Source organism: Zerene cesonia, chromosome 1, assembly GCF_012273895.1.
Source record: "Zerene cesonia ecotype Mississippi chromosome 1, Zerene_cesonia_1.1, whole genome shotgun sequence".
In the NCBI taxonomy this organism is placed as follows: domain Eukaryota; kingdom Metazoa; phylum Arthropoda; class Insecta; order Lepidoptera; family Pieridae; genus Zerene; species Zerene cesonia.
The window spans coordinates 4,948,254-4,973,296 of record NC_052102.1 but is presented as its reverse complement, the minus strand read 5'-3'; the positions used below and the strand labels follow the sequence as shown (position 1 = coordinate 4,973,296).

Sequence of the window (25,043 nt, the reverse complement as noted above, 5' to 3'; positions counted from 1 at the left end):
AAGCCTTGTCTACAAATGTTCACTTACCTTTGCGATGTTCTGTGTAGTAAGTTGGCTGTTAAATGGAAAGGTTTTAATATATGTAGTTCATTTCGAGTTAAGCAACCTCCTTTCTGAATACATATTTTAAAAGCTTTTATATATAATGTACATTAGAGCTTTGAATGCGAATTGAGGTGAAGACTATTTCAGCCAAACAATAATCAATCTACTAGAGAAATAGACGCCAAATAATTCCCTAAGACAACTGTTTGATATAAGCGCACTTGAAGATTCTCAGTTGAATAATAGCTATGCATTTATCGGATGGGTAAATTATTATTTTAATAAGCATAAAACTGTGATTATTTTTTGTATTAGTTCATCGCATAATATATTAACTTATCTGAATATAAATATTAATAATTTGCAGTTACCCAACTCGAAGTTAAGGATGAACTTTCAGGGTTATTAGAGACGAACTCACATATTTAACTTTGTTTATTAGTGATAGAACAACATAGTTTTATTCCAACAGCTGTACGATTTCTCAGGGGAAAAGAAATAATTTGATATTGTTTTTTGTCCTTTTACTTTATACTTATTTGTATTTTACGCTACGCATTCAATAATTTAGAATACTAACAACAATCAAAGATATACAACATTATTTGTAAACCTATTATTTAAACGTCATTCGAATACTAATATTAAGTTATAATTTTGTCGGTTTGTCTTTTCTTCGCGCCTAAATCACTGAACCGATTTGGATATGAATGATATGATGAAGTTTGGTGCAGATATAGTTATACACCTGAGAAAGGACTTAGAAATATTCCTTTGACTACGTGGGTGAAGCCGCTAGCAGAAACTTAGAAAATAAAATGCAGATTTATGATAATGTAACTTCCTATAACTTAAATATCCGACGGACCATCTAAAAATAAAAGTAGATTAAAATCAGGTCATAAAAAGTTTAAAAGCATAACTACAATGTATCACGCAATGAAGAATATTAATTTTGTCAAATCATTATAAATATAACTATGCGCTTCTTCTCGGCTTTTTTAACCCAGCCACCGTATTTCTCATCTTCAGCGGAGTGAAGCTAAAGGCTATATATAATAATTTAGTTCCATGTTCAAATAAAAGTGTCTAGGATGTCTAAAAGTCTAGAGAAAAGAGCAAAAGGCGTTACGAGAGGTCGTAATAGTACTTTACTGTCATCAATTTTTTGCGTTCTCGACTATGGCTCGACTTTTTATATCATTTGCTATAAGAAAATTTTAAACACGACCCAAGTAGGTTGCTTCATATTGATATGATAATATTCAATTTAAACATGTTATTATAAATGACTAAAGAAATGAATAAAGCGAAAAATAAGATCTTGATTAAACAACGTAGCGTACGGAACAATGGGAAGTAATAATACTTGATATGTATGAAGGAAGTTGGTTTTTATTGGTCCAATGTTAAGTATGTGCAATAGAAAGGAAATGATAGTAAGTAGGCTTGATATCGGTGCGTGAAGCGTCATTGCGCCTGGGCGATGGGCGGGCGGGACGCGCGGCGGCCAGTGACACACCAGCCTGCGAAGGCAGCACGCGCCCGCACCCCGACCTACCGCAACAGCCCGCGATCTTGAGTGTCCGATATTCGTGTGTCCTTTGGATTTTTTTTGTGAATGTGCGCTATATTAGTTTGTGTTTAAATCGGATTCTACCTTGAAAAGTATGTATACTGGGAAACCTTTGAATTCAACTTTAAATTTAAAGCTTAAACAGTACTTTTCTGTACATTAAAACTTTTTGCCTATTTAAATGAATAAATTTTTTTAGCGTATAACCTCAATCAAAACATAACGCAGATGAAGTTATAAAATATTTTGGCTCAGTGTTTAAAAGGTTTAAAATTTACTAATGACGCGGCCGCCATTCAAATACTACTTATTCGTTTATTAGAATGTACGTTTAAAATAAAATAAAAAAATCACGGGTTAATATTTCTATTAATACCAATGTGTAGTAATAAAGCACAAACCTAATTGTAAAATTACGTGGCAATAAAATCTACGAAATATACTTTTATATATAAAACATGTTTTTATTTTGATTCAATTTATTAACTCACTGTTAATAAGAGCATTTATAAAACTGACAAAATAAATTAATCTACTTTCCAGCGATATTGAACTGAACAGTTATTAAATGTGACACACTAGCATATTGGCAAGTCGTCATAATATTACTGCAGATGACGCCTTGCCGGTTCGCAGCGAATATAAATTAAAGATATGCCACCTGAAAATGCTAATGCAAGTGAAAACTTTTAAAGGAACTTCAAGCAGAGTCTCTGGCACCTACTGCAAATGTTTGCTCTCAGTTATTCAAATAAATATGCGCAATTTACGTGAATTTATTTAGCGCAGATTCGCGCTTATGAATAGGCAGTAGTTATGTTGCATTACATTTTTGCAATGTCGCATAAGATGAGTGTATACGGGAATACAAGAATATTTACAGGGTATATATTATGGCTATATTTTGTTGGTAGAAAAGATCACAATTCTGAATGACTGACTCACTTCGAATACAAGTTTGAATCTCTTTTGACGGTTTCGCAACAGCGGTGACATGCCTCGGCGACTCCGTGTTTATTCTGTATTTTCAGTAGGTAATATTTGTTTAGGTCAATGCCTACACAAAAACTATTTACACATTTAATGACCTGAGTATCAAAATAAGTGGTGACGAAGTTGGTGGTGACGATAATTAAATGTATCAAACATTAAGTTTACTCCATTTTTTTATATTGTTATATAAAAAAAAAATCCCTGCTATAGCGGGCAACCGAACTGGTGGGTCAATTGATAGCAAGCAACCACCGTCCATCAACACTTGCAGAGATAATGTCTTTGCAAATATATTTCCAGCTTATAGGAGATAGAATATTCCTAGATAAAGGAAGAATTGACGACGGGAACAAAGGAATGGGCTAGAAAGGGTGAGGAAAAGGATACGGGCCTTAGCGTACAAACTGTAAATCCAGGATAAATGTTTATTGATGATTGATGTTTAGTGATGGTGATTTTAACTTCTTTATTACGAAGGACAAAAAATAACGCTTACGGTATTATTATATAAATTATAAACAAATTCACTGTTTCCGCCAGTTAATGGAAGTTTTAAGTTCAGATACACGTTTCTCGTTAGACACACCAAAGCCAGCTAGTATAGCCGTAATGGCTTTGTTGTATGGAAAGTAACATTTTTGTATAATTTTGTTACGTTCCTCTCAAATTGGCTCTCTTAGAAATCGACAATACATAATTTTGTAGATCTTAAAAGCTTTTCAAGATAATATAATAAGATTGCGCAACTTTCCGTTACGTTGAAAGTATGTTAGATTTAATTCGAATATGACATTTCAATTCAAGGCAGTTCCGTATATTGTGTGTTAATTTTTCTTGTTAACAGAAAGGGCGCATGTTTTGACGAATATCACTATTGAATTAATTGGATGTTTGCTTGAATTGCGAATTGATTGGTTTCAATAAACTAACGAATGAGCACATTCACGCGCCGCCCACGCTCGTCACAGATCGGATTCAGGACATTAATAGCTATTTGTCAAGCGTCAACTGTTGATTGATATATGATTACTTAATTACGTTATCAAGTACATTGCATGCTACTTTAGCAGATCACGGAATGGTGTAAATGATGGGCTATCAATGAACTGGCATAACTGTTTGAACACATAGTCAAATGAACCAAAATATTAACTTATATTTTTTTCACAATGCTTGGGGCATTTATTATTCGATTTATGAAGTTATGTTTCTTTTTAAATAGTGTTATTCTCGTGTAAAATATTTTCTAAATGCAATTTTAAGGATTCAATACGTGTCAAAGTTAGAGCTCAGTGAGTCCCATATTGACAGAATGAAATCTGAACATGTCAGTCTTTAAAATTCCCGAAGGATTTGCTTTGAAACGGGCCATATTGGTGTCAACGTTATTTGGATATTAACTGCAATTTCATCTCGTCGAGATAACGTTTTGTTATTCCTTGACAAATGAAATTTGCGCATCGCTGTGGTCTATGTGGCTGGACGAAGCAGAGCAAACCACACTAATTGAGATTTGATTAGATTACTACTATAATGATTATGTAAACTTTACGGAGCTGTACATATATATTGCTACCATTTTTATCAATTCTAAATCATATAATTTATTCGTTTATGTCATCTGCAGGATTATTATACCTTTAACTCAGTATATACGTTCAGTCTATTATCTAGCCATCAATTATAGAGGCACATTCAATAACAGACGAAAATACGAATGACGTATTGGTTCTTGTTATCTTTTCATCTGGTCGCAATCTTTTGTAAATGTCAGATTTTGGGACAATTTACATGATATAATAGTACGACGGAATTACTTAGTCAAAGGAAACAAAGGGCATTGTTATCCACATAAATGTGAAATCGCTTTTCAGAATAGAGGATTTTGATATAAAAGGGTCCTTATCGGTTTTTATGCGTACCAGTAAACAAAAAAAACCAAATTCTGATTTGTACATCTGATATAATTTAATTGGTTGTTATATTCTAATAAGATAGCATTGTAACAATTGTAGGTTAATCATAGAAGAACATTCATAAAAAAAATTCAAATTCGGTTCACGTGAAGTAAAGGACGGGCAGAAAATTCGTCACACAGTGGAATAAATAGATCGTTTTAACTCACAAAGCCAACGCTCTCCAGCATAAGATTCTAGCGTAAACCAAAAAGTACCCAGCATTTTCTGTAAGGAAGCTAGTTTGCATTTTATACTTCTATTTAAAGCAAAACGATATGTGTTTAGATAAGGAATAACCACGTTGTGCATACGTACTATACATAGAGATAATAATGAAAAAAAAAACTACTATAGCATTCTATACATAAGTAAGTAGAGTGCACAAGTTTGTAAAGATGTTAAGAACATAATATAAGTTTGGTCGTAAAGTGTAACAGCTGCATGGGAAGTAATGATTCCTTCGAATTGAGCTAAAGTGAGATATTGAAGGCCTCTACGGATAAAAAATAGGGAAAGGTCAACCAAATAAAAAATCGACTTGCAAAAACGACTCGAGTATAATATCGCTTGATGTGACTTTGTCTCAGACAAAGAAAGATTAAAGATGTTTTAAACTACTGTATATTCGAGAACGAACTAGAGAGGTCTTATTGAACAATCAAAAAGTATTCGTGAGATGAACTAAAGAGTGTAATCCTTTGTGTATTGAGCAATAACAAGATAATTTTTTTAACAATGGCCTAATTCGTTTTTTGTTTTTCTTTTACGTGACTTAAGAACAGAAACTAACTACAAATCTCAATGCATTGCTCAAATTTGCTTTTCGTAGTTTGTCGAGTTGCAATTTAGAGGTTTGTTTCCTCGTGGCTTTGAGCTAAAATGTTAATAAGTGAAAGCGTAGGTAACAAATTGGCTTTGGTGTACAAAGAGTTGGAAAAATGCAGTCTCAAAAGTCCATATGTATTTTTCGTAAAATTAAACATTGAACAATCGTTCAAAAAAAGCAAACAACGACAAGCATTTTATGAATAACGTTTAAGAGCTATAACATGTTGTAGTTTTACGCCTTTATTTTACTTTCAAACATATTTCTCGAATGTTATTTATTGTTTAATAGATACTGGATACATAGGTGTCTATTGCAAAAATTATTCCTATATGTATAAAGTATCAGTAATTAGTAGCCATTCAGAGGCACAATGGTTCACATGCAGTCTTTGTGGGGAAACAATACGATCCTATAATTACAATGGTTGGGACTTTTGTTCCTAGAATGGATACTACATGTGTTGAAAATAGTGGCTGTATTTATCACAATTTTCACAAACTGTGATTTTTATACAAAATTCCATCGTAGGGGATATTGAAATTAGTTTTTTGTACGTAAAACAATTCGTTAAACCTGTGATTTTGTAAGTGAAACTTTTTATATTCTGGATATAATAGCGGAAATTTACAACATCGAAGTGCTGTTCTAACAATAAAACCGGCAGAATTTATTTCAATACTTTTTAGGCCTCTCTATAGATGTATTCTATATATCTCTATGGTATTTGCGTATATTTACGAAAGCAGAGAATATGATTTAGGATTTATTGTAAGAATATTTTACTTGTTACATATTTCATCATGTCATGTTGCGACCAAAATCGTGACAGGGTTATGAAGTTTTATTAGGGCGTGCATATATAGTTTGGATCTCGCTTCAAACATACAACGTTTGTGCTTTTAGTAGGCATATATAATTCAATATCGATCAATATATATGAAATAATTGTTTCAAATCCAAATAGCTTTTAATGTTCATCTCCTTTAAAATAGTGTATTTTCAGGTTAAAATGAAATCATAATTTTATACAATTTGCGTATAGATTTTGATTTCAGAATCAGCAATTGAATTCTATTTTTCTATTCGCGGGAACAACGGGGTTATAATTTTACATGCCTGCTTGAGTAAGTGCGTAGCTCTGGAACAGATGTAATGATTTTGATTCAGTTTTTCTCTCCCTCAATGGATAACAAATGAAAGTTCATGTCTAGTAGATTAATACACTATTACAAAATTCAAATTCAATATGATCGCCAACGCAAAATGGGAACAGGGTTTTTAAATTTCAAATTTAATTCACCTACTTGTATTACGTATTTACGTACGTACCTATTTGCTCGGATATACATCGCTCCTGACCATAACTGAATTTAGTTATCAATAGAATATCCTGTAGATAGTACTAAGTTTAATAATTTAATGTAATTTATAAGATTTCTATTAATAAAATATGTGTATGAATATTTAGTCGTTGTTAAGTCATCATTAGAAATAACATTAAATGTAAAAAAATTGAATTCTGAAACATATTTCTGTATGTAAACAGGTATTTTATCAAGAAAATCTTTAAACTCATTGCTTTCGGAAATGGTAATCACATAAAGCCCTAAAATCTCACATACCGCTGAGATTAAGAACTCAAAAGTAAGAAAATTAATAACAAAGTCGAAATTATAATAATTCAAAATAGCGTTAATTAAAAACGCGAACATTATACGTTATTTTGTGAAACAATCACAGCCCACCCTGTATGTTCGTAATCTAATAATTTATCTGTGGTAATTAGGTAGAGTGCAGGCAGCTCTGCTGACACGTAAGTTGTGTTATGTGAGACGTTCATTTCCAGGTATGAGAGTAATGTGTATTCTGCAAAGGCTTGTTTTCCCTTAGCTACTGCCTAGAATCTAATTAGAATGGAGTACTGTTAACGGCACACGATCTAAATTATTTGCACCATGTCTGTAATGTATGTGGGCAAGATTTTGCGATAGCTGATGGTTGGATATTTCAAGAAACTCGCAGTCTGGTTGAAAATGTTGTCCAACATTTTATCGTGAAAAATTTGAATCTCTTTATTTTAATCTGTTAAGATTAAGATTTGAGAACGATCGTCTGATGGATTTGGGTAACGTTTTATTGAAATGGTTATCCCATCAAAACATATCTATTATTTATGTAAAAGTTCCAAGTCTGACAATATTGTGGTACTATAAAAAGTAGTAAAATCGAATACAAACCTAGTAAGACAGTTTAGTAACAATCTAGAAGTAATTTGGCACCGAAAACAGCAAAATATTCTACGTAATTACCTCAAAAAAAATTTAGCTACGCAATACTAGTTCCGCCAAGAGGTTTCACCCAATAACACGGAGACAAGCAAGTATTTCTATAGCTACGAGTATCATTAAAATCCGTTTAGCATTTTACGAGTGAAAGAGTAAAATACATTCATACATTGCTACAAACATTCTCGTTTTTATACAGTAGGATATAAACACAAACATTTCCATATATATTCATTGATTTATATTGATAATGTAAGAATTATTTTATTACACATAATAAAGATATCAATTAGCAATAGATTTTGAAGTCTTCATTTTTTGTAAAATAAATATTATTTCATATTCAATTCAATATCATTTACCGTACCGTAACCGTCTAATTAACCGTATAATGAAATAGTCCATAATTAATTTTATTCCAAAAGGCACTTGAGATATTGAATGTAAAGAATGTAAAGCAATAGGGTTTTAATCCAATGTATTTATCTTCTATTTGTGTATCGATTTCGATGTAGGTTGTTTTGTTTCTGTCTGTCGATTGTAATTTAACTACCTACATTCAACTGCCAGCTCTCACCTTTTATCTCAACTTATCATATCTATCTGACTGATGATATACCTAATTGTCTGATATTTTAAAGAGATTACGACGATTTTTATGAAATTATGTGTGTAGAGAGGGTTTAGGGAGAGGTAATCTCCGTCCGATCCAGCTAGTAGTGTCATTTTTATAAAACTTAAGCACAAGAAGCAAAGAAAGCTGATACAATATCATTGACGATACTTTTCGCATTTCTTATCTATAGAGTTATTATAGTTCTGGGCATAACGCCCCGGTTCAAGCCCCACTATATCACAAAACATTAGCATTTCCTTGGTTTAAAAGTTAACAGTACACCCCAGATAAGGAGTTAAAAAAATTATATGAAGCTAAGCTGTATTTATATAATATGATCTGAATTAGTAAGGAAAAGTAAACAAACCTTTTTTCCCGTGACATTTAACATGACCTGTTACACAACTAAACTAAAACAAGGCATAAAAAAGCGTACAATAAGTTTTTGTCTAGACAAGATTTCCCTCGGGTCACCGTGTATGAATTAATTATGAAAATCAATGATAACATGGCGCTTGTGTCACGTTCGATCCGAAGTCGAGTATTAGCCAAGCTATTTGTAGTTAAGCAGAATATCTATTTGACAAACAATAATTGAGTCTGTGCGCTGAAACTTTGTCCGATAATATTATATGATATAGATCTAGTATCAAATATCATTTCCCTTTATATAAGTATAGATAGCAGCTCTCCGCCCGTGGCTTTGCCTTCAGACAAGGAGACTAACAGAGTTACTGCCTCATTTATAATATATAGTAGAGAAGTTTTTTAGGGTTTATAGTTGTTTATTGAATACACTTGCAATGTTAATAATAATAATAACATTTGCACATGCACATTGGTAAAATTTTAAACTGTTATATGAGTTTTTTTCACAAAATAATAATTTATTGGTTCCTCAAACGAATGAAACGTATCAGCTCCACTATGTTGAGGAACTGCTATAATTGTTTGGAGTTTCCGTTTCGTCGATCTACTAACTCTCTTGCACTATTGAACTTGTAGGTACGTGCAGTTTGCTGTAGCTACATCCAGTATATATTCATTAAGTCTGTACGTTCAATAAAATTAACATACGATTTCTGGATTAAATGCATATTCCGTTTATACTAATATACGGGATTGGAACTTGGATTAAGCTCCGTTTTGGGGATATAACACTTATAGATCAATATCATTTAATTATACCGAGATACTAGATAGACTTTATTATCTTAGCAATTATTATTTCATGTTTTATTCATTGTTTTACTGAGAGCTTAAATAAACGTTGTTTTAACATCAAACGTTTAAAGATTTATGTTCGATAGGGAAGAGAGCTTCCTTTGTGATTTGTGAAATCGCCTAATATCGCCGTGTTCTATCTATTCGAGCGTAATGGTATCTCTGTCCTGAAATCCGAATTGATGAAATTCCCATTTAAAATTATTCCAAAGATTTAACTCGCGAGCTTATCTAGATTTTTGCATCGCCCGTGAGGTTCCACTTCTCTCGTTATTACGGGAAGGGAAGGGGATTAATAAAAATGTTACTTTATAATTACATAATTCATTAAAGATTAAAAAGTTCGTAGTTACTCCGTATGTGGCTCACATTCAATTAGCTTCTTATTATTATTGAACGTCCTTGGTTACCAGTAATAACATCGTATCAAAATATTATTTCGTGGAATCTAGTTCTGAAATTGTAATAAATGAAAATATAGTAAGTACTAATTTTGTCGGTGTACCTTTGTGTAAAGTAAAATTAAAATGAAGTCTTATTTTCCCAAAACCGGCGCCACAACTGTGCGACAATTAAAAGTACGTACACATGTGACTCCTAAAAACTGTTCTCGTTTTTGGTTCAGGGGATTTATTATTCGAGCGGAAGAAAACTTTGTTCTGTGTTCGTAACTAGCTTTTTCGTCATACGCCTAAGCTATCTATTTTGAGGTGTTGTCGTAATAAGGGCCGTCTTGATTGTCTCTCGTATTGTTTTTCTTTCATTATCTTCTTACAAAGGATCGATATATATTTATTCATCATGTACATATCATATTACATGCATCAATTCATTAACAACAGTCAGCTTTGTAGAAATAGATAAGAGGTATGATAGACGTCTATGAAATTATAATAATGAATTCATTTTAAATCACTCAAGACACTGTTCAAGAAAAGATACAACGATGCTCAAACATTAATAATCTATGACATTAAAACCCTCTTCATAAATAATGATCCACTCAAGTTATCATGTAAGTCGGGAAGTATATAAATTCATAAGCTGTTAAATATATATTATTAAAGTTAATAATAACAACTAACAAATTTTACATAAATAAAATATAAAATGTTATAAGATGATAAATATACTACATATTCAGAATTGCTTATCCTAATGAGATTTCATTCGATTTTGAAATAAAGAATTTTCGGAATCTTATTTGTAGAATAGTGTAGCCATCTGTTAAAATTTAATACACATTATACATTCGTCCCACGTACATTCGGAGGAAAACTAGGGACGAAACATTATCTTCACTTCAAATATTATTTTGCGAAGTCTACTCAACCATTGATTATTAGTAGAGTGCCTATAATGGATATCTGTATTTTATAAGGAATATACCTCCGTTTATTTCGATCCTAAAGTATATTTTATAACGGATACGATATGAGACTTCTAGAAAAATTCAAGTGCATTTAGTGAAGTCTAAAGTGCGAAACCATTAGTGCCTACGTTACGTAATCGTTTTAATGTACGGAGCTTAGTCAATGTAGTCTTATATATACTTGTTAACAAGAAATATGGGAATTGTTTGTTTGAAACGCTTCTTTTAAAGGATAGTGCACTTTTACAGTACTTGAAAAACTTTTTCTCCTTCTTCTTAAATGACAACTCCCGATCCCACTGGGGACGGATTCTGCCGAATTGCACATTTGATTTTGATGACTTTTTTGTATACTATTGTGTTATTTTGTAAACTAAAGTGTTTGTACAAATTTCAAAAGTATTTACTGATACGTTGAAAATATTTAATGCAATCCTAAAAAAACTTTTGATATAAAACTTTTTAGTCTACCTTAAAAGACTGCGTGAGATACACAAGAGATAACGTAAAAATATTCAGTATAGTTCTATGCGCATAATTCAGATTTGGAGCATTTTATCCGTTTACTTCATGCAAACACTACAAGGCGGATCATAATGGATTTTTTTAAGCATAATCGTATTCACAGAAAAGTAGGGTTTTGCATGCACTATCATTCAGCAAATATGACTAGTTTCGTGTCTCAATTTATTATTCTTACATCAAGTTGAAGAGAAACGAAAGCGGAACGCTAATGTATTTTAAGAATTAAAATACACATTTGATACCTACTCATTCATATTCCTGATATCGGGTTTCCTTACTCAATATATTCGTAATATTGTGATTTTTATATAGGAATTTACTACACTTTGTATTTGAAAGTGTTATTTATGATCTTCCAGACTTTAATTTAAATTTCCTATTCATACTCCATCCGAGCTGTCTCATTTTGTATAGGAACTCAGGACGTGCTTGCAGGATTAAGATAAAGTAGAACCTAGACTTAATTAGGTTTTTAGCCTTTCTTATTCGTTCGAAACAAAAAGGTACTGTCTGGTGTTAGTTGCAATTGTGTATCGGTATAAATTGAATTAGTAAACCTACGTTTTATACAACACACTTTATTACTCATATCAATTCAAGTGGGTGAAAGTGTTTCACGTACATTCTATGTTTTTCATGAATATTATGATTGGATTTTAGCTATTGTAATCGAACCTTCATAGTGTGGGAAATAGGTAGATATGTTCTCTCAAGAGTATATTACCCCTTACTGGACAAATCGAAATTGACCGAATAAATTGCAAATTACATATTGTATATATCTTATTCGTATCGGTATTATGTTAAACAAATATACATACATTATAGACAGCACGGAAAATTCTTTGAAATGAATACGTCAATCAAACGGGTTGGACAAAAAGAAAACTATAATTACTATAAATACAAGTTTCGCTTACAAAAACACAGATGCAAAGCGAGTAAATAGCATTTTAAAAGTTCGCTAAGCTAATTACGCAGTACTGAATGTTGATATTAAATAGAAAAGTGTACAGAATGCGAAAAGCGGTATGAAATGTAACGACAATATTAATAAGGTGCAGTTCTATGAACAACTCGATAGAAAGAAGCCTCAAAAATAACCATCTGGAATTGATAATATTATAAAAATTACGCTGATTGATTGATTGCTAGTTTTCTAGAAAATTGTATTCATTTGCCGTATATCGGATTTTCGTTAGTCTTTAATAATTTCATATAAAATCTACGCTTCATTACTAATGATATGAACCAACAGGAAATTAAATGTCCGATACGGACAGAGGTTAAATGAAATTCGTTACTAAATAACAAGAGTTATATAACCATTAGTTCGCTATGTGACCTAAATACAGATGGACTTGTCAGAACCACATTTTATTTCTCGTATATTTAAGAATCATGGTATGAGACAAAGATTCCACTTTTTCAACTCCTCATATCAACTCTTTGAAATGTCTAATAAACGTTTCGTTTCTCTGGTCGCTCTATTACGTCTGTATGTGATGGTCCTTAGTCTTGGCTTTTAAGTGCCGCTCTGCTTCCCACTTTTATATAGCAACTTATGGAAAGTTCTCGACTCTTCAAAACTTCAGTTCGAGTGGTATTACATATAAGAGCTTATGAATTTCTCTCGTGTTGTCTGTCGCCGATCGACTTTTCAGAGTATTGTTACTGACGAATCACAAACAATTCTCCCGTGTTATTTTAAATTCAATTTTCAATTGATTTCTTTTCGTCAATTTCGTTGATTTGTATTGTTCGAAATTGGTTTATCCAGCTACATAGTGATTGCATCAGCGATTCGAGTTACTGAACCGAAAGTTGAAAAATTTATACTTAAATGGCTGTATATTTCCAAAAGTTTTACACCAATTACAGCAGATAAATATAAAATATTGATGCAACTTTAAATTGCAAAAACAATTCGAAATAATATTTAAACCTTTGTTTTCCATTTAATTTAGCGGCGACTTTTATAATAACCTGCAATTAATTTTATAAATTACGAAAGACAACGTTGTTATAATAGTAGTAATTGAGATGGCTTTTTACTTATATATAGGCATAAAACAGCCTTTATTTTTTAGTGAATTGTTAGTAAGCTGAATTGTTAGTATACCTCAGGACAATTTGAATGACATATGCAATTTTTAAATATTGTTCAGACTTCGTCCAACTACACAAAGTTAGACATGTAAACGTAGAGAATCTATATTTTCACAGTTCAAATTTGCACATCCCTTCCAAAACCAGTTTAATGGCCAAGCTAGGAAATCGTAAAATGTGTTGTCTATTTTCCAAGTCTCTGCTTACTCAGCTCTAATTTATTTCTCCGCCGACTATATTTACGCCGAAGATAACGTTTATTTTGTTACAATAAATGTAGCTAATGGTTCTGACGGACCATGAGACGTCTCGTCGTAACAAACATATATATTCCCTTTTGAGTTAGTTTGTTCTCTTAGACGGAATGACATAAAAATAAATGTAGTTTCTATGCGTGGAAACTAAAGTTTGAATGCACATGTTGAATGAAAAGCATATGCATCGAACGAGTATAATGCGGGAACCCTGTCAGCGGTTTTGCGATACATGCAAGTTCATAGTTCCATGATAGAAAAGAATCGATACGAAAGTGACAAATGCTTTAGATAGCGAAGAATTTTATATTATCTTTAAAAGGCTGGAGAAGTCAAATAATCAATATATAAGTTCGCTGCATTATTGAACATAATCTTATAATAAAAAAAACAAGTATTCGAGGAACGTTTCAACTGTTTCTAATACAATAATATTTGATGATTTGAAATTAATATTGGATGTATCGTGTGAAAATATATCCACTTCTATATTTTTTAGGCTCAGTCAACCGAAATACCCCTGTCACATACTTAAATCAATTCATTCACTATCGCTTTAAATTCTGCCCAACATTTAACGTTTTCCTAGAATGTATTAAAGCTTTCCAGAATACTGCAGTAAATACGTAAACTACGTGCAATACAATTGTATATTAAATCGATTATAAATTAAATTTGAACATTTCTGGCTTAACAATATTCAATATTATGCATTTAAATTAATGTCGATGCAAGCGTTCATACTTGTATGTCAATCACCAAGCGAGCGCAGTACGGAGACGCAGGCGGAGTTATCCAAATTAAATTTACGAGTTGTATTTATATGCACACTTGTGAATGTAATGTTTCGTTCAGAAACTCGTCGAACTATAGAAGAATCCTATTGAATTTATTGAACTTTTTATTGCATTTACAATCGTGCCCGTTATTGTGATATTTGTTTCATAGTTATATATATATTGGTTTTATAAAGAAACTTGATATTGTATTAGATATCGAATGAATGTGATTCCGGAAACCTATCCCATTTAACTTTAAAGCAAATATAGTATAGCGTTAGCAACAGAGCTGCACAACCGTGTTACAGGTACGCTGAAAATGCGCGGTGGTTTTATGTAAATCTTTTCACGGAAATTTCGTTGGCGCTTTTATAGTCCACGTCACTGACGTCATTCTAGATTATTCAGCGCCATTTATTTTCATTTATGTCTGTGTTAAATGACCACATATTATGATAAATATCCATAGCAGTGCAGTGCATGTTTATAAACATTCATTGAATTTAAGCAGAACTTTTGCCAGTTAAAATAATGCAATAACCTGTTCCGTTAGTGAATGGAAAACTAGAACAACGTGATTCTTCATTAAGCCTGTGTTGTCCAGAGCTAACGTGAGATTTTAATGTCAATTTAAACGGATAAAAGCCATCAGTAAACTTTACTTATTAAACTTTGTACAACTCACAATCAGGTAGCAGTTGTTGTGAGAACATGTTAAATATTTTCCGAGTTGGTTATCCCCTCTACGTGGCAGGTGAAGGAAATTAACATAATACTGTGCAACCATAGATCCTCGTGTTTTGGTACGACTGGTAAACTTATTACATTATGACCACGTAGCTTATTCAAGTCAAAGTATTTGTAGAGTAATAAAGTAATAACATTATATGAACTGAAAATAGTTATCTCTTTAACAAAAGTGCTTCTATTTCATTACTTACGTTTAAATACATTATCTAATACAAGTATTGTTGTTGAACAGCTATTTAAAGACTGTTGTTGTGTAAGGATCAAAGATTTTTTAAGGAGTACGGTTTTTAAATAGCGTATAATATTTGTTCAAACAAAATGCGATCGTGATTTATTTAATATCGTAACAGAATTTACTCAAATATTACGAATGTCTTACGAAATATTCAGTAAAAATTCTTCAATTTAAGCTTTTTATTTTTACCAATATATAAGACATTGCATTGAACGATAACAAATTAACGAACATTAGCTAAATCTAATTAAAAATATTTAAATTTAACAGACATTATATTATCAATAGTATGTCTGTAATCTTTTCCGATTACAGATATAACATAAATAAATTGTACAAATAAATCCTCACCTCATAAGGGTGTAAAACAAAACACGACGTAATGTATTTATAACCTATTACCTAACACGCTTTGAAAACACTTTGTGATTTCTGACTGTTATATTTGACGAGCCTACTCGTGTTAGAAATTGCGTCAGTCTTAAATTCGTTGTGGAACAGGGCGTGCTTATTACGGACGAAGTAAGTTCAATCTCTTTTATCGTGGCATTATAGCGAGGAGAATTGAACGCAGCGCCGTATCCACGGAAATCTCGACGCGAGCGACCACTCTACCGTTAAATTATGTTAAACTTCTTCGTTCCTATATCGATGTCACTCTTTCTATGGTACCCTATTTCATTGCTATCGTGGAGTGTAGCAATTGGTCATAAACCAGTCACTTCAATCTTTATATTTAAGAAGCCATATTAATAATATATTTATATGTTGAGTCGTGAATGTGTATTCTTAGGATAATCAAAAGTAGCTCTTAATTGCGTATTCATCGTGATTTTGCAGTATTGTAGCATTCTTGTTAACAACGAGGACCGAATTCACACGGAAACTACGGTATCGTAATTACGCGTCATTCTACTAAACGAAAAACCTTCTGCTGATGAAAATGCCTCTGGCAAATACCATTTCATTGCGTTTTCACCCTCCCAATGGTGTTGCGTTGGGGTGTGCTTTAGTCAAAACACAATTGATTCTATGAAAACTTTGTAAGTATTTGGATAGTCATTACGATTTTCAACAAAAGGTAATTGTTTCATTAAATTTAATTAAAACAATGGAACGATCGTTAGCTTCTGTTCTCCAAATAAACTAGATTGGTTATAAATAATAATCACAAGTAAATTGCGTAAGTTGAAATAAAATAGTTCCAGGGACGGTTATGACGCTAAAACTGCCTATAATAATAACGTTATTTCTAATGACGTTACCAAATTTAAATAGATGATTTCGGCTTTATTTAACTTTTCATGAAACAGAACCATATTTAAGGACGGTTTCAATGTTTTTTGTTGAAAAAGCCGGCGCTAATTGAAAGGAATGAATTTAATTACCGTCTTTTACTCTCCTTAGCTTAAAGGACTTAAGTATGTTTTTAAAAGAAATCTAATTTTCTACGTAAGACATTCCCCATTGTAAACAAGTAAGGAGCAAGGTTTAATTTTTAGTTTTATAGCATTGAAATGCTTTATAAATGAGAAATTTTGAAAGAATAGAAAAAATTTGATCACGGGTGGCCGAGAGGCTAGGCGTTGCTACGGTTAGGCAAGATACGAAGGTTCGAGTCCTGCCTCGTGATCAAATTTTTTCTATTCTTTCAAAATTTCTCAAGGAGCAAGGTTATTTATTTTAATATTGATGATTATGTTTCACTAACTTTGCAATCAGAAGCGCCTTGTTAAACGCAATTTTAAACAATAATTAGATGCTTTATGTAGCATATAGTAATTTACAGCACATATTCGGGTATACAAATAAACAAGGTATAAAATTTTAATTACAATAACTATCCATAGCCTTTACAAACCCAGCTCCTAGTATTTGTTTTGTATAGCGTCAATATTTATCATATTTATGCACCGTAAATAGTAATACTTAATGCAATGCAAAAAAAAATGTTTTAATCAATACTAAAATACCTACTCTTCTCTCTATATTTATTCTACTGTTTTCCAACGTTTCTCAGAAATTTCTAGAATCATAATGTAAGTTTTCGAACCATCAAATATAATTATTTTTCTTCGTTCCATTTCGTGGGGCGTACTTACAATTTTTTGTAAAAGGTCATGGATTGAATTAATAAGAAATTTATTTGAATGTTATTTCATTTTGATTAATAACCCACACATTTATGTTGTGATTAAAGTACTTTATATACTTTATTTCTCTGAAAAACTTCCTGTGTTAGGAAGGGATATAGAGGGATTATAAGATGCGACTAACGTACGTCAATGATACACGACAGATCAATGCAAACTGTTTTACACACTTAACTTACTACTAACTAACTTACTTACTTGATATTTTATGACAATTGCATACATAATTGAAAAGCAAAGCATTTTGAGATGAGAGCTGAATAATTTTAATGACATTATGCACACTTTTTACAGAACATATTCTTAGCTTATTACAAATGTACGTTCCGTATAACTGTTTCAAGCTTACGTCTAGTATCTTTTATACAGCCATTTTTATTTGTAAAGCTTTTTATATATGTATGAGCTTGTATGAAGGTAGAAAGCTAACATATTACTAACGGCAATGTCACAAGAGGTATGTTGTGATGTATATAAAACAATTTATTTAGAGAATCGCGATAAAAAGGCCACAAATCATTGTAAGAGCGTCTCCTGGTTGAGGCATTTTTGCATGCTACGTTGCATATTTCATGCTATACTAGCAAGCTTTTAAATATATTTCAAAGTACTGTTTTGAATTATATCAACAACATGTCAAGATAAATAGGTCATTATATTTGCTAAAATGCATAAATTTTTAAATTTAATACAATTTATTATCATAAAGAAATATGATATGGAATTTGAAATAAAACAAATTTTATATGATCTTTTACGTATGCCAGTCACAAACTACCAGGTATGTAGTAAATTAAATCAACAAACGATGACTGTGAAAAAATATTTTAGCAAAATCAGTCACCCGGTGTAACTATAGACTCCAATGACCTATTCAAGTCAAGTCAAGTAAACGTTATCAAGTTTAGTTAGAGATGAAAACGGTGAAAAATCGGGTTCATGAAAGGCCGTGTGTTACACATTTGAAACATGGTAAATCAGATGAAGGTTTATACATCAACTCCGCAACTTTGTTGGTGCTTTGGTTAAACCTTTTTGTGAAAATAAAATTCATCCTGAATTTAAGCAGTGTATAGGGATAAGAGGCGGTTTATTAATTATTGTAATAAAAGGCTGTGTTTTAAATGGTTTACAGTGAACGGTCAGAAAATTGAAAGATGTGCTTTAAAGATAATAATAACATTTTAAATAATTATAGACTTTTTTTTTAAAGCGATTTATTCACTATATTATTTAAATCGAAGTTACGAACAATTTACAGCGAGTTTGGCCACAGAGACACATCGGAGCTTCAATTAAAACTATATACAAGCCGCACAAGACGAGAAACTAATTCTTGAGACCAATGAATAGTAATATTTTTTTACAGGAAGCGGGTGTTTACAAGTGAGACTGTGATTGACGTCTCTCCTACCAACCAAAAAGAAGCATTTGTAGCCAATAAGTGTGACACACACTGGACTACTAATACTTCAAAGATGTAACCAACCACAAACCGTTGCCAGAAAAAAAATTCAAGACTGGCGAGGCTATTAAATTAAAAAAAGCATGCAAACTTTAACAGAAGGTGGTGTGAAGCTCTCAAACACCTAGGGTTCTGTTCTTAAGAATTTAAATTCGCATGCCAAACATAGAAAAGACGCTATCAGTCAATACTGCCAACATCTGGAAAAATACTCAACATAATGACTGTGGATACATAGGTGCAGGCACTTTACAAACAACATCATACATCTTAGTCACCCCGTGAACATCCTCACTGTAGAGTTTGAAACGTCGGGTTAAATAATATTCCTAATGAATAATCGCGTTAAAATCCGTTAAAAAGTCTTTAATTTCTAGGTAAATGTATAAATACCCGCGTACATCAATTACCAACATGATCCTATATCATTTTGCGTAAAATTTCTTAACCCTCATTTTCTTGGTTTTACCGTTATTTAATCCTTTACTACCCGATAAAAACAATGCATCATTTTCATCATAATAGTGGGAGTGACACTGAAGTAAAAATATCCTATTCCATTTAAAGTGAAATATTATTATGAATGAGCTGATGCGTGTAACTTATTGCCCTACATTATGCTCATAGTGTCAATTCAAAAGCTATTTGCGCGTATCAATGAAGAATAAAATCCAACCGATCGTGAAAATAGTGTGAGACCACCAGCTCTTTTACGCAAAATGGCGTGCCTGAGCCGACCACGATAAATTATCCATTGTTAGACTCCCAATCCAACAAGAGCCGTTTTTGTTCAATTCTTCGTCTCGTCGTCAATGGAAAATTTATTGCCTCCTCTAGTGAATTCTAAATATGGCCGATTATATCAGAGAACCTAAATGTTTTGCGCGTTCAAGTGAAGATGGTAATTTTCATTTTTATTTTTCCTCCTAGCGGCCAGCGATTTTTCCTCAGCCTTATTTCTTGTCTAATACCATTTATGAAATATTTGTTCTTTTTATAAAATCATTCCTGTCGATTTTTATAGAGTAATATTTTCGTATAATAAGAAGCTAACAGAGCGTAAAATCGAAATTAAGAAAGAATCAAGATAAACACTTTATACGAGAAACTTTACTAAAGAAACATTAATACATGAAATTGCTTCTCAAGACTTGATTGTAATTGCACGCACTATGTTAAACCAACGTATAAATACGTTTGCCGTCCTCTATAAGCCTGTGATCAATCATATACTCAAAATAGATTTGCAAATACATCTCATACAAAGGTTTCAAGCACTTCGGAAATCAAAGCAACAACCCTATTCGTACACTGAAAGGGTACACGGTAAATTGTATTAAGTTCTAAACGGGGTTGTTACCTTTGGATTCTCGATTTCACGATGTTGTGACACACATCATTCGGTTGACCTCACACGTTCCTTCTATCCTCCTTTCCTTGTCTGTTTAGGTGAAAATAAAATACCATCCGTCATTCATTTCCTTTACAAACCCTTCCCACTTTTCCCGAAAATGTGTAAGGGTTTTTGTTTATACAGTAATTTTGATAATTACGATCTAAATAAATACCTTAAATAGTTGCTGATTACTCTTCGCAAAAACATCAATTGATCCTTTTTGCTAGTGATTCATGTTTTTGACATAATTTACTAAACACACCACAATGCATCATGCAGATGTATTAACACAAACCAAACACCAAATATTATGTTACTAATCAAATGAGTAATATAATATTGAATTAGACCTGACCGCACAACAATTGTTTAAAATTAACAGTGTAAATACACGTTTATAATGTGGTTGCAGTAATCATGTGGAGGGCAGCTAAACAAAACTTATATATGCGAGCTTACTAAATATAATCACACACAATTAATAAACTGTCAGGAGCAGTAATCGCCAAAGCAACCCTCTTGATACTTAATGATTTATTAATGACTTTAATCCAAATAATGGATGCGTCACGAAATTAATGTTAAAACAATTAAGAGTTTTGTACCATACGAGTTAGATGATTAAAATTAGATTAAATACAAAAACTGTGTCAAACTTTTAACGTATTAAGGTAATTATAACATTCATTTGTTTATATGTTACACAATAACTACATTATCAATTTTAAGAATTCACAGTCACAGACTTTGTAGTCTTGAACTTCACTAAGTTTTTTTCATATCTGTACATAAGAGAAGCAGCTTTAATTAGTATGCGAATGCATGTGCCGTGCCTCGGAGTTTCTTTGTTCCTGGAAGTAGAACGAAGGTTGTTTTTATGAAAGATCAAAATGAAACGATCTAGTTTAGATATAAACAAATAACGTCATTGAAATTTTCGTATTATGTCTATAGCTCTTTATGTTATGAAAATGTAATAGAAATGCATGCATGGAGATATTATACCATTAAATAAAGGTGTATTACCAAAAAACAATAATGAATTCTAGTTTTTATTACAATCCTTTTGGATCAAAATTTAAATGCAAAGGTATGTACAAATTATTTCATTAACCGACGTTTGAAAACGAGTTTAAGCTTTATGTTTTCACGGCCGAGACAAATTAATCAAATAACAAGATATATCATGTAATTTATAAACATACTCGTATTTGTCTTTATTAAAAGAAGAGTAATATATATATATCGTATTGTCGCATATACTTTAACTAAATTGTTTACCAACTGTTATGAGTGTCCATTGGAACGAAAAATATATCCAAACTTTTGTTAAGGTTCTGACCTACATTTCCCAATAACCATTCTTCTATTCTATATTATAATAATAAATAACAGTGTATTTAATAGACACCTTCCACAAGTGTATAATCCACCAAATAAAATAGAGTCCTTCATAAAACGTTCTTCATTGTTTTTTTGTTTCGAAAACAACCAAATAGATACCTATAGTTTATATTGGAGGCAGGGTTTTATGAAGATATAGTTTTATTGATTAAGTAATATGACGCACGATAAATGTTGATAAGCTTATACTGAGATATAAATACATATTTTATACATAATATATTATTTATTTGAATTCAGAAATAATAAAAGTCTTATTCCACAGTTATTTTAAAAATAATCATTAAAGGAATAGTGAATAAATTATCCCCCTATATACGGCAATCCGTTCTCCTTCGATTATCGAGATAATCTATTCTACCTAGTTTGGAAATAAAATATAATGTGTGGTCCCTTGGCACTATTGTGAATATAAAAAGCATACTTACTTTACGTTGAAGATGTAGATTAAAGACTATTATGTAAAAGATTTACCCTTGTAAGTATACGTTCGATATTATTTTTCTACCTTTGCAAACGAAAAGTCATGCGCCGACTCTTTGATTCGTCGTCGCAGAGCCTTACTGGCGCTAAGAAGATAATGTTTTGTTTTTTGCAAGCTAAATTGACATTTGAAGGCTCTTTGAAATTTCACGAAAACCACCAAATGTGGTTCCGAAGAAGAAGAAATATTTTAACGTTTTTAGAAATAAACTCTAAGAAGCGAAATGATGTAAGAAATATAATACTTGAACAACTTGAACAACATCGCGGACGTCTGAAAATTGCTAAAATTGAAATGAAATTATCTGATAGCACCGTACAACAAGATCCCTCATAAAAATCTAACTTGGAATTGAATGATGTTTACGTTGTAGAGTAGTGGTCTCGGGCGGAATTGTGTTTTGAAAACAGTCTGAAAACGCAGGACACATTTATGTCGTCCTTGCTACCGTGTGCTATCGCCGAGGCTTTATTGCAGTTTCAGTGTGATAAATATCTAGCATAGCAAGCTTGTGTGCACTGTTGATATACGATATGTTGGAAAAACTTTGTTTCTACCTCTACCTAGATCCTGTATTTATACCCGCTTCCGTTAAAAAAATTACTTTCTCGAAATGGTTTGTTATGATAATGTTATAAGATGGTTATGGAACCAGTCAATGAATCTGTTTGTAAAGAATCTAATATAACTGTTTTTATAGTAGGTTCTGTCTTCTACTACTTTTTTTATGTACCTTCACTTAATATCACTCTATTATTGTGATTCAATACATATCCTGATATTAATTATTTTAACTATAATTATATGCCAATTTGTTTTAACTCTTATTTCGGCACTTGAAAAACAAAATCAATTGAATGTAGAAATATTTACCATAATTCATAACAGTCCATAAACGTTATCAGAATGCGGTATTTAATTTTAATTGAAAATGAAATATTGCCATTAATGAATATCTCATATTGAATATATTGGGAGTGTTTTGCCAATAATTATAAATAACATACTTTGATTACATTTGAATGTTAGAAGCTCTTTCAACACAGCGATTGTTTTTGTAGTGTAAAGTTATTTAATTGGCTTCATTTTATTAGGAAGATACCAACGTTTAGTGTCAATTAGGCACGATTTCTCAGGGTTAACCACAAATCATACCGTGACGGAGGACTCTTAAAAAACTTAAAAAGCGGTCATAAATTATTGTAGAAAAAACGGTCATTCATTTATTTCAGTATTTTGCGGTAAGCTGCGCCTTAGAAGTGGGATGCAAACTTCACACGGCGTGTTGTGTAACGAGATTACTCTAATAGATTTTGTCGTCCACTTTACAGTCCTCGCCCACAACTATTTTCTAATTAAACCAGTATTCATTTGAAATGGTTTACCGTTATTTGATATATGATGTTGTTAAAGCTGATTTAATTAAAGTTGAAAATTCAGTAATAAACTTTAAAAATAGCTAGAAGCTTTTTAGTTGGTTAGGGTGAAATCAAAAGCACTTGTAACGCTAGTTTGGCGTCGCGAGGTCTCCGCTTAGTTGAAGGGTTTTTCATGCTACGCCACTTCAGACGACCCAACCTTATTTGTATTTTGTTCACGAACTTTCAGAATATATTACTTCGTATAGATGTGAAAGGAACTGATTTAAAGGGACCCATTCAATAAAACTCGAAGTGCTCGAATAATTCTATATGCCCTGTATGATTGGGTTAGAGAAACATAATACACACGTTTAAAGAATATTCATTTCTATATGTGACTACGGAAACTTGTATATTTTTGTTACGTTAATTCGAGGTAAGGTACTTTGGTAGTCCATCTGGTAATGAAACGAAGGCCAGTTTTAAAACAATTCAATTAAAAAGCTTTGAATCCTTATGCATTTCAAAGCTAGCGGCCACAAATTAAAACATCCCCACAATACATTATGTTAATTGAATCTTTTACTTTGGTCGTAGCTGTTTTAAAATGGTTTAAAAACTTACGCTCTTTGTTACAAAAGCGTTATGAAACATTAAAATAGCCGGAATTATGTGCAAAGCATTTATTCTAACGAATAGTTCTGTACTGCTTAACTAAACAGTGGCTACCTACTTTATTATAAATTTTCATATACATTTCAAGCGATATTTGCATTTAAGCTACGGCTTCATTAACGCAAAATGAAGCTGGCGTTGTATAAAGTGAAAATATGTCGGTACGAGCGTACTCGTGTGTTGTCGATTTGTCTATGAAAACAAAAGATAAAAATTTGCATTTTAACTAACCGATAACTGGGTCACTAGCATTGAAGCCGTTTCTTATATACACTCAACCGTTAAGTAGGGAGGGTATTTTTCTTAATAATGGCCACGAGTCACGATTAAGAGCACTATGTCTTTTGTCCTGTCTACTAAGCTTAACTTTTTGTCGTTTTCATGTCTTAACTCAGTTGCCATTTGTCTTCAATCTTGGCTTATCTCTAGTTGAATTTTAAATGTGTACAATTTGCATTATTTAAGCGTGTTTGAACGTCGCTGTCCGGGAATTAGTAAATATTGAGTTTTATTGTGCGGAATGAGAGTGCATCGAATATTATCAGTGCTATCTCG

At 32.0% G+C, this 25,043-nt stretch overlaps 1 protein-coding gene across 1 annotated transcript in view; it reads left to right on the top strand.

Annotated features, from left to right (window-relative positions):
- The first annotated feature begins 1,585 nt into the window (after window positions 1-1,585).
- LOC119828250 (neural-cadherin-like) overlaps window positions 1,586-25,043 on the top strand; it is a 115,322-nt gene continuing 91,864 nt past the window's right edge. The window contains exon 1 of the mRNA XM_038350359.1: window positions 1,586-1,713. The gene's annotated coding sequence lies outside the window, so the exon portion shown is untranslated. The remainder of the gene's footprint in view (window positions 1,714-25,043) is intronic.